This window comes from Colossoma macropomum, unplaced genomic scaffold (genome assembly GCF_904425465.1).
Source record: "Colossoma macropomum unplaced genomic scaffold, Colossoma_macropomum, whole genome shotgun sequence".
NCBI lineage: Eukaryota > Metazoa > Chordata > Actinopteri > Characiformes > Serrasalmidae > Colossoma > Colossoma macropomum.
In genome coordinates, this window is record NW_023495921.1 from 156347 (window position 1) to 166003 (window position 9657).

Genomic DNA, 9657 nt, shown 5'->3' on the forward strand with positions numbered 1-9657 from the left:
CAGTTTCAGGGCAAAACCAAAATCAGAATCCAAAAGCCTTGCAAAAAGTCAAAAAAACAGAAGATACAAAATGCACCAGAGCAAAAGGGCAAACACAAAAACGCAATATCCAAAAAACAGGCAAAAGGTCCAATATACAAGTCAGGAAAGCAGTAGAAAAATGCTCAGTAGTCCAGTAAAGGGCAATACCTCGCAATGAGGAGAACAAACCAGAAACTATTTAAAGCCTGGGACAAACAAACACAGGTGAATTGCATTAATACTCAGGTGACTGAGAACGAGGAAGCTGTGTGTGATTGGTGGAAGGAGTGACATCATCAGGATTGGAATCATGGGAATTGGAGTCCTGGAGAGTATTAGGCAAGTGTGACAGCCTTATAGAAGTTGACTGGCAAACCATCCACACCAGGCGCTCGCCTGGAAGTGAGCTGAGAAACAGCCTTGGTGACTTCATCAAAAGTCAATGGATTGTCCATTTCCTGCTTGTGTTGTTCATCCAACTGAGGCAGATCTTCAAGCAGGACCTGGGAACACTGTTGATCCAGGGCACTGGCCTCAAACAGTTTAGAGTAAAACCTTACAGCCAGCCTCCTCACCTCAACTGGGTCTGTTGTGACTGTACCATCATCTCTACGATTTCACAACTTCATTGTGAGCTCTGTCCGCAAATCAGAAACGTTTTGATTTATCATTGCATTGTGTATCCGTGTAATGTCTCTTTCCAAAGCACCAACTGCATTTCTCAGTTTGGAAGTAGAATAAGATGTAAAATCTTGACAGACTACCTTAATCTGAGCCTTCCCCACTTCCCACCATTGCATAAGACTCTCAGACTTTTGTTTTTTTCCAACCCATTCCACCCAAAACAGTTTAAAATTTTCACAAAACCCTTTATCTTGTAAAAGTACCTTTTTGAAATACCACATATAACTTCCAGGAGTATAAAATGTAAAAGAAAATTCCACAGTACACAAGTGGTGATCCGAGAAAGAAGTGGGCTGAATACTGGACTGGCTTACCATATTCTGCGCACCCTTCGAGGCATAAAATCTATCCAAGCGTGCTGCATAAATTCCCCCTTCAACAATTTTGACCCAAGAATATTGTTTAACACACGGGTATTTTTCCTGCCATATGTCTATTAAATCAAAATGGGGCACAGTGTTGGCCAGAGTAAGAGGGGATTGAGGGTGTGGCTCTTCTCCATTTCTGTCTTTAACAAAGTCTAACGTGCAGTTCCAATCCCCCCCCCAACACCACAGTGTCCTCTGGGGGGAGTGACTGCAACAACTGGTTCAGTCTAATAAACAGCTCACTTCTATCTGGTCCCCTGTTTGGGGCATACACATTTATAAAAACAAAGACATGGTCATAGACCTTTGCTTTAAGCATTAGTAAGCATCCTGCTACAATCTCCTTAACAGACAGTACGGTAACCATAGCTGATCGTGAGAATAGGATAGCAACACCAGCACTGACATTTGAACCATGACTCAGAAAAAACTCCCCCTCCCACCATAAACCCCATTCAGACGCTATATTCTTATCTGACCACCTGACGGGTGTCCACCTGCTGCTCCTCAAGCTGCTTCCAGTGCTTTTCAGCGTCCTGGAAGACAGCCTGCAGCTCCCGCCAGCCGGCCAGGTGCAGGTGTACCAGAGTCTTGACAGCCTACTCTTCTGCCGCGGAGACTCCCTCAGTGTGTTGGCGTCCTCCTCCCGGGTTTCGGCACCGCTGTAGCACCGCATGTGCTACCCCGTGCTCAAGGAGGACGCTGGAGGCAGGGTTCAGGGTTGCAGCAGCCATTACTTTAATTCACCCAAATTTAAACAAACAATACAAAACATAAGACCTAGGCTGGCCACTTTTCGGTGGCTTCAGTCAGCTAGACTTTTCAGTCCTTTATCCTCAGCTTTTCAACTCTTCCGTCCTTGTTGCTGCTGCTGGGCCTCCTCCCTCTCCCTCGCTCTGTTCCCTCTTAGCTCTTTTAAAAGGCGCTCATGCTGTTAGCCAGATCAGCATCAGCTGCTGAGCACCTGAGCCGAGAGGGAACGAGAGCTCGCTGCTCCGCCTCCTCGTCACCGCCCCCAGCTTGCAGCTCAGCCGCCCAGGTCGAACGTGAGGTGTAGAGAAGCGGCTTCGCTGCGTAACGGGGCGGGGCCCAGGTGGCAGAGCTCGGGACTCGCTCCTTGCCCTGGTGCTTCTCGTTGCCGGCACCGTCATCATCTTCCTCCTCCCGCCGTCACTTGCGTCACTCGGGTTACTCGGAGGAGCTCGGGCTTTGCGCTCCGCCCTCTCCCCACTCACGGCTCTCTCCCTGCCGTCCTGGCCGAGGTTCGTTGCTGCTGGGTGTTCAACAGACCTACCTTTGGTTTCATCTAAGAAAGAGTTAATCTGATCAGCAGAGTATAACATCTCTCTGTTGTACTGACTTCCTCCCACATCAGACAACTCAGACATCCTGTCCTCCTCCATGCCCACCTCCTGAGACACAGGTAAACCTGACTGAGCATCACTCACTAACTCAGATTCCTGCTCTTCAGCACTGCTCCCCCCCACACTCAGTCCAGCCTCCACCTGTGCACCAGCCTCTTCAGCCATCTTAGACCTAATGTCATTGCTCACCTGAGCACCATCCTCTCTGCACACCTGAGCACCAGCCTCACCAGTTACCAGAGCACCCACTTTACCCCACACCTGAATACTAGCCTCTCCACCCACTTGAGCACCATTCTGAAACCCACAATCTGTATTATCACCTGTTTCAGTCTGCTGCTGAACACCCACATCATCTGAACACTTGTTCATCAGGCGCTCACTCACCTTATTTCCACGCTCTGCTCCTGACACTGCAGCAGCGGATGAACCCTCACCTGGCTCTTCAGGAGCGTTACTCTCAGTCCCCCCCGCCAGGGCCCCACTCGTTTCTGCTGCAGTGGAGGCCCGGTTCTCCTGCGTGCTCCTCCGCTCATTTAACGGACACTCAAACCGTTTATGTTTAACGCTCCCGCACTTAAAGCATTTCAGACTGTCTGTGCTGGTGTACAACATATATGAACCGTCGCCATGAGACACACGGAACGCGGCCTCGAGTGTTTTATCCGCACTATTTAGGAACATAAACACCTGCCTCCTGAAGGACAGGACATGCTTCAGTGCCGTGTTCTTACAGCCCAGCAGAAAGACGAGACGGGTGAGAGAAAGGTGAGAGAGAGAAACCGAGAGACAGAGATACAGAGAGAGACATGGGTGAGAGAAATGAGACAGAAAAGTAGAGACGAGAGAGAGAGACAAAGAGACAGGAGTGAGAAAAAAGGGAGAGGGAGAGAGAGAGAGAGAGAGAGAGAGAGAGAGAGAGAGAGAGAGAGAGGGAAAGGGAGTGAGAGAAAGGGAAAGACAGAGAGAGAGAGAGACAGGGGTGAGAGAAAAGGGAGAGAGAAACTGAGAGACAGAGAGATAGAAAGAGAGACAGGGGTGAGAGAAAAGGGAGAGATGAGAGAGAGAGAAAGGGAAAGGGAGTGAGAGAAAGGGAGAGACAGAGAGACTTTTTGACTTTTAACAACACTATTGTAACCACATCTCGCTACGGTGTGTAAAAGTCACATCAGGCCATTTCCGCCCTCAAACTAGCACATAAATACAAACAGCTTGCTTAATAAATAAATAAATAAATAAATAAATAAATTCATAAAAGCAAACTTCAGTTTTCAGTTATTAAAATCAGGTGCAAAGCAAAGTTCGTTGTCTAAAACCGAGCACACCGCCTCCCCACAGCCCCACACCACTTTAAAAGTCTCCAGGTCAGACATGCACTTATAATAGTTAAAATCAATTAGAGCCCTTGATTTGACCAGTCTAGAGAAGGTTCTCACTACGTCGGAGTCAGCTGCTTGTGCCACACGGTTTTTCCGACTCATGTACACTGCCAGTTTGGCCTGACCAAGAATAAAATTAATCAACTGGCACTTGAACCTCTCTCTCTGGACATATTTAAAACAAGGATAAAAGTATGAGCTGTAAAAATCACATTAAAAGACATTAACAGTCTTTAAAATGTCAAAAAGGGGACGTAGCCTAAAACAGTGCATAAAAGCGTGAAACACCGTTTCCCTCTTAAAACAAAAAGGACATTCCTGAGTGACCTCTGGATTTAAAACAGAAATAAAAGAGTTAACAGAAACAATGCCATGTAAAATCCTCCACTGTAGATCTGCCACTTTTTTGGTTAACGGTGTTTTATACAGCGCTCTCCATTGTGGCTTTACCTCGTCAGCGAGACCCAGAGCGTCTCGCCACGGCGTATCAGCTCTGTTCTCCAGTCTCTTTCTGTTAAAAACCTTCACACAGGCTGTTTAAAGCAGCTTGCCAGAGACTGAACTCAGGTCCATGCTCAGCTCCTCTTTACAGTCCAGGATGGGGCCCTGACAGTCCTGCAGGTCAGGAGTGATGGTAACCTTGGGGAAGGGGTCATCCTCATCTGAGCTGAGCACTCCTGCACCATAGTCCTTTATCAGTGCATGTTCCTCAGAGGACAGCACTGACCTCCAGCACTGCAGGAGTTTGGCCACAACACGCAAGGACCTTACTCCCAAGTGCACCGCCAGGTCCTCCGCACAGTCCAGACCAGGTCCTGCAACTTCCACCAGCTGACGGAGGATAAAGATGTTGGAGGAAACCAGAACCCTGACCAGTGCGGGGGATGTTCTGCTTGATATGTCCAGGCGAGACCCATAAAGAACAGGTTCCTCCAGAAGCCAGTGTAATGAGGTGCTGCTTAGTCCAGACATGTTAAAAAAACTCCAAATTCTAAAAAGTCCACGATAAAACAAAGGCAGGTCAGCGATGTCCAGCGCCTTGGAGCTCATAAAAAATAGAGCTCTGTCCAGTCCCATACTCCCAACAGTATGTAAAATCCTGCATGCCACTTCTCTCCATACCAAGTCCTTAGGGCCACTCAAGAGTCTCTGAATGAACTGGAGGCGAAAGGCAGCAGTCCTGCTGGCTAAGTGAACCAGCCCTTGTCCTCCTTCTTCTTTGGGTAGATAGAGGATGGCCTGTGGTAACCAGTGCAATCTGTCCCAAAAAAAGTCCACTAGTAGTGCCTGTAGGTCAGCAAGAAGATTTGGTGGGGGATCTACACAAGCCAATTTGTGCCATAAAAAGGAAGCTACAAGGTTACTGACAATGAGAACCCGTCCCCGATAAGACAGCTGAGGCACTAGCCAAGTCCATCTGCTCAGTCGTCCCTTCACTTTCTCAAATGTGCCTTCCCAGTTTTGCTTTGCACACTCACTGTCCCCCAAATACACTCCAAGATACTTAAACCCACCTGTCCTCCATGACAATCCAGGCAGTGTAGGTTCCCCACCAGTCCATTCCCCCACTAAAACAGCTTCACTTTTACTCCAGTTCATTTTAGCAGATGATAAAATCCTAAAATCATTTAAAACATCCACTAAAATGTCCACATCTCTCTGTGAGCTGATTAAAACCACTAGGTCGTCCGCATAGGCCGAAACACAGACAGGTGTGGTATCTCAAGGCCAGAGAGCTTCTGTCTCAGCTGGCACAGCAGAGGCTCAATTGATAACGAGTACAACATGCCAGAGAGAGCACAGCCCTGTCTGATGCCTCTGTGGACTTTAAAAGGAGCACATAAACCACCGTTAACCTTGAGTACACTCTCAATGTCACTGTACAAAACCTTGATCATAGCTATAAAACCTGGGCTGAACCCAAAGTTCTCCAGAACTTTCCACAAATATGCATGCTCAACCCGGTCAAAAGCCTTTTCCTGGTCTAAGAAAATAAGACCAGTCCTCAAGCCCAATAGCCTGGAGACGTCCAAAACATCCCGAATTAAATAAATATTATCAAAAATAGACCTACCAGGCACACAGTACGTCTGGTCAAGATGTACCACCTGCTCCATCACTTTCCCAAGTCTTGAGGCTAACGCTTTAGAGAGCAACTTGCAGTCTGTGCACAGCAATGCCACAGGGCGCCAGTTCTTCAGCATCGTCAGGTCTCCTTTTTTCGGCAGCAAGGTCAGGACAGCTCTCCTGCAGCTCAGAGGAAGTTTTCCTTCCTGTACACTGACCTGGAGCACTTCAAGCACATCCTGACCCAATATAGGCCAAAATGCCTTGTAAAATTCCACCGGGAGACCATCAATCCCTGGTGCCCGGCCATTTTCCATACCCTGAAGGGCCTCATACAACTCTCCCAAGGATCAAGCAGGGTGGCAGACTCCTGTGTGATTCTGGCCTGCAGTGGGAAGAACCTCTCCTCCACCTCCTTGGAACAGGCCTGCTCGCTCTCAAACAGCTTAGAGAAAAAGCTGACTGTCTGCTGGCGAATTTCAGAAGGCTCAGAAACGAGATCCCCCGATTCAGACCGCACAGCTGTCCGTTTTTGTGCTCTAGACCGAAGAAGAACTTTGAAGGAGCATCTATTTCCGTCACATTCTGGAAACGTGAACAGACCAGCGCCCCCTGTGCTGTAATGCCCAGCAGGTCAGCTAACGCAGCTTTTTTTCTTTTAAGAGCTCTAATATGCTCTTGATCTCCTGTGGCCTCCTCCAAACACTGGAGCGCCATTATTTCAATCTCCAGCGCTTTTAGAGATCTGATTATGTCCCTAGTGACATTGAAAGTGTACTGTTGGCAGAACACTTTAATTTGTACCTTTGCTATGTCCCACCACTGTTGTAATGAATTAAAAGATGTTTTCTGTGACTTAAAAACATCCCCAAAAAAAGTAAAAGACTCCTTAAAATTAACGTCATCTAAAAGTGCAGTATTAAAATGCCAGTATGCACTCTGAGGCTTAACGTTACGTTTTTTAACAGTACACTGAACCATACAATGATCGGAGAAACCAACAGGAGAAATAAAACACTGTGTAAAAACAGACAAATGATGTCTAAAACTGTAAAACCGATCAAGTCTGGCCAATGAGAGGGCATTATCCCTACAGTGTGTCCATGTGTACTGTCTTTGGTTACCACGTAAAGTTCTCCATATGTCACACAGGTCATAGGCCTCTAAGAGTTCACACAGACGTCGGCGGGAAGCAGTGTGTGGTTCTAGGTGGTTCCTATCCAAGTTATCTGCTGCACAGTTAAAATCCCCACCCAGAACTAAAAAGTCAGTAAAATCACAGTTGGAGATAAGAGAACTCAGCCTGTCTAAGAAGACCATCCTCTCCACTGCTACAGTGGGAGCATAAACACAGATAAAAACAAAGGTTTCATTCTCATAACAGGCTTGTACTTTCAGCAGCCTCCCAGGTAAAATCTCATCAACTGTGTACGAGTGAGGAATAAAATTATTCGAAAATAAAACACCAACTCCACCACTAACAGTGGAGTTATGACTTAAAATGACCAGCCCTTCCCACTCTTTAGCCCAATCTACAGCATTATCACCATCACTTTGTGTCTCCTGGAGAAAGAACACATCAGCACGCTTCTGTTTCGTCAGCTCATAAAACATCGCCCTCTTCCCACCGTCTCTCGCCCCATTTATATTCAGAGTAACGATCTTAATGTCACTCATTAAAATAATAAAAGGGCATAAAACTGTGATGGCGAGGGCCAGTGCGAAACAGGGACCAAACACACTAAACATCCTCATCAGGACCCGCTTTATGTAGTTTAGTCAGTATCTTTTTTAGTCTAGAAATTTCCAGTGCAGTAAAAGACCCTTTCCTCCTGAAGTGTTTAACATCGTGTATGAACTGCTGGGGGTCCATAAAGTACCTCTGTACCCTTTAGTCACACTGAGGAATTTTTTTATCTCTTCAGCAGTGTAGCGTACAGGTAGCCTCTCCTCCTGAGAGCACGCTGACCAGCCAGAGTCAGACAGAGAACCCTCACTATCAGTGTCGGCATCAGCACCACTAAGCTCTTTTTTCGCCTGCTTATTCCCCTTCCCCCTCCCTCGCTTCTTCCTTTTAGCGGGAACTTTAAAAACAGGCTCATCCACCATGTCCACATCAGCCACAGCTTCCAGCACCACCCCTTCAGCAGAGACAGCTTCACTACAGCCACTCACCTCAGCGGTCTGCCCCTCAGAGATAGCAGTGCCCCCCTCCATACTGCCCGTTTCCTCCCCAGACGGCTCCGGCACAGCAGGAGCATGAGGGAACCCCTCCAGGCCCGTTCACCCCCGCAGTTTCCTCAGCAGCAGACTCCGACTTACTCGGTTCACCCCCCTCAGGCTCCAGGTTAGCCAGTGGGTCCGCCGCAGCGGAGCCCGCAGCAGCCGCAGGGGGAACGACAATCGCAGGCCCAGCAGCAACAGGCCCCGGCCGCTCCGGCTCAGCCCTCACAGGAGCATCAGCGTTCCCGTCCGCCTTTACAGGACAAGCGCAAACAAGATGTCCCGCTTGCCCACACCAGAAACACTTCATAGTAGTTTCAGAAGAAACATAAACAGCATACTCAAAACCATCGACATTGAACTTAAGAACAGTCCAACTCCTCACCTTCCTTCAGAACCATGAACACAAGCCTCCTTAAGGACACCAGGTGCTTAATCAAGGCGCTCTTACAGCCAAGGGGGATCTTCCGAATGGGAGAAACAAGTTCACGAGCAATAAGCTCGTCCTTAATGAAGGGGGGCACGTTAGACAAGATAATCTTTTTAGAGGGGGTGTTAAGGGGCAAGACCGGAGTCAGCTGACCGTTAATAACGACCCCGCTCTGAACCAGATTGTTAGCGAGTTCTGCCGTTTTCAGAAACAGCACAACAGCGCTGTTCATGCGAGTCAGGCTCTCATACACGCTGCTCGGAGACGCCATACTCCCGGCGAACACACCGGCAGCAGACTCTCCACCCGCAGCTGCAGCTCGCACACGCACTCACTCACTCACACACACTAACACTCACACAAACAACCTCAGAAACACAACGAAACTCACAAACTATCAGAAAGAAAAAAAAGTTTTGGCACAACGCCAACTACTCGCACTCACGCTCACCACGCTCCGCTCACTCCACCGCTCACGCCCGGGCATGCGCAGAGAGAGAGAGAGACAGGGGTGAGAGAAAAGGGAGAGAGAAACTGAGAGACAGAGAGATAGAAAGACAGACAGGGGTGAGAGAAAAGGTAGAGACGAGAGAGAGAGAAAGGGAAAGGGAGTGACAGAAAAGGGAGAGAGAAAGGGAGAGACAGAGAGAGAGAGACAGGTGAGAGAAAAGGGAGAGAGAGAGAAAGAAAGAGAAAGGGTGTGTGAGAAAAGGAGAGAGAAAAGGTAGAGACGAGAGAGAGAGAAAGAGAAAAGGGAGAGAGAAAGGGAGAGAGAGAGAGAGAGAGTTGAGTGTTTAACTTTTATTCAGTTACTTCAGATCATAAACACAAATGCTTCGCCCATAATATGAGTGCCCCTAACCAATATCAGCCCCAAGGACTAACTCACCCTCCACCACTGTGCAAAAAACATCATTATAGCACCATTTGACTTGAATACCTCCAGGTTGTTCATTGCTTTGTAGAACTTGAACTCAAAAACAATTTTCAATTTAACTAAAGCAATAAACAAAGGCAAAACATCATAACCAGATCTGTTCTCTACTTTGTTTCTTCTTGAGTTATAAACAGCAAGCTTAGCCTGACCAATAGCAAAATTAAGCAGTTGCCATTTTGTTCTT